We start from the raw sequence: 1,979 nt of genomic DNA on the forward strand, positions 1-1,979 counted from the left end.
TTTACAGAAGGGTAACCTTGAGTTGTAAACACAAGGGAGTCCTCATTCAATTGAAGGACTAATTCACCTCTGTTAACATCAATCACAGCTCTTGCTGTGGCTAGGAAAGGTCTTCCAAGGATGATGGATTCATCCTCATCCTTCCCAGTATCAAGGATTATGAAATCAGCAGGGATGTAAAGGCCTTCAACCTTTACTAACATGTCCTCTACTTGTCCATAAGCCTGTTTTCTTGAATTATCTGCCATCTCTAATGAGATTTTAGTAGCTTGCACCCCAAAGATTCCCAGTTTCTCTATTACAGAGAGGGGCATGAGGTTTATCCCTGAACCAAGGTCACACAGAGCCTTTTCAAAGATCATTGTACCTATGGTACAAGGTATTAGGAACTTTCCAGGATCCTGTTTCTTCTGAGGCAATGTCAGTTGATCCAGATCACTTACTTCATTGGTGAACAAGGGAGGTTCATCCTCCCAAGTCTCAATACCAAATAATTTGGCATTCAGCTTCATGATTGCATCAAGGTACTTGGCAACTTGCTCCTTAGTAACATCCTCATTCTCTTCATAAGAGGAATACTCATCAGAGCTCATGAATGGCATAAGGAGGTTTAATGGAATCTCTATGGTCTCTAGTTGAGCCTCAGATTCCTTTGGTTCCTCAAAGGGAAACTCCTTGTTGATCACTGGACGTCCCAGGAGATCTTCCTCACTGGGATTTACGTCCTCCCCTTCCTCTCCAGGTTCGGCCGTGTTGACTATGTCAATGGCCTTGCACTCTCCTTTTGGATTTTCTTCTGTATTGCTTGGGAGAGTACTAGGAGGGATTTCAGTGATCCTTTTACTCAGCTGGCCCACTTGTGCCTCCAAATTTCTAATGGAGGACCTTGTTTCATTCATGAAACTTACAGTGGCCTTAGATAGATCAGAGACTAAGTTTGCTAAATTAGAGGTATTTTGTTCAGAGTTCTCTGTCTGTTGCTGAGTGGATGATGGAAAAGGTTTACTATTGTTAAACCTATTTCTTCCACCATTATTAAAGCCTTGTTGAGGCTTTTGTTGATCCTTCCATGAGAGATTTGGGTGATTTCTCCATGAGGGGTTATAGGTGTTTCCATAAGGTTCACCCATGTAATTCACCTCTGCTATTGCAGGGTTTTCAGGATCATAAGCTTCTTCTTCAGAAGATGCCTCTTGAGTACTGTTGGATGCAGCTTGCATTCCATTCAGACTCTGAGAAATCATATTGACTTGCTGAGTCAATATTTTATTCTGAGCCAGTATGGCATTCAGAGTATCAATTTCAAGAACTCCCTTCTTCATAGGCGTCCCATTACTCACAGGATTCCTCTCAGAAGTGTACATGAACTGGTTATTAGCAACCATGTCAATGAGTTCTTGAGCTTCTGCAGGCGTTTTCTTTAGGTGAATGGATCCACCTGCAGAAGTATCCAATGACATTTTAGCCAATTCAGATAGACCATCATAGAATATATCCAGGATGGTCCATTCTGAAAGCATGTCAGAAGGACACTTTTTGGTCAGTCCTTTGTATCTCTCCTAAGCTTCATAGAGGGATTCACCTTCTTTCTGTCTGAAGGTCTGAACATCCACTCTAAGCTTACTCAGCTTTTGAGGAGGAAAGAACTTGGCTAAGAAAGCCTTGACCAGCTTATCCCAAGAGTTCAGGCTATCCTTAGGTTGAGAGTCCAACCATACTCTAGCTCTGTCTCTTACAGCAAAAGGGAAAAGCATGAGCCTGTAGACTTCAGGATCTACTCCATTAGTCTTAACAGTATCACATATCTGCAAGAATTCAGTTAAGAACTGAAAAGGATCTTCAGATGGAAGTCCATGAAACTTGCAGTTCTGCTGCATCAGAGAAACTAATTGAGGTTTAAGCTCAAAATTGTTTGCTCCAATGGCAGGAATAGAGATGCTTCTTCCATGTAAATTGGAATTAGGTGCAGTAAAGTCACC

General features: G+C 41.8%; 1 non-coding gene across 1 annotated transcript; it reads left to right on the forward strand.

The window, feature by feature from the left end:
* Positions 1-1,514: 1,514 nt before the first annotated feature.
* LOC112738565 (small nucleolar RNA R71) lies at positions 1,515-1,622 on the forward strand. Its single transcript, XR_003169519.1, has one exon. It is a non-coding gene; the product is annotated as a small nucleolar RNA R71 (small nucleolar RNA).
* Positions 1,623-1,979: the final 357 nt, after the last annotated feature.

Source organism: Arachis hypogaea, chromosome 13 (genome assembly GCF_003086295.3).
Source record: "Arachis hypogaea cultivar Tifrunner chromosome 13, arahy.Tifrunner.gnm2.J5K5, whole genome shotgun sequence".
NCBI classification, from domain to species: Eukaryota; Viridiplantae; Streptophyta; class Magnoliopsida; order Fabales; family Fabaceae; genus Arachis; species Arachis hypogaea.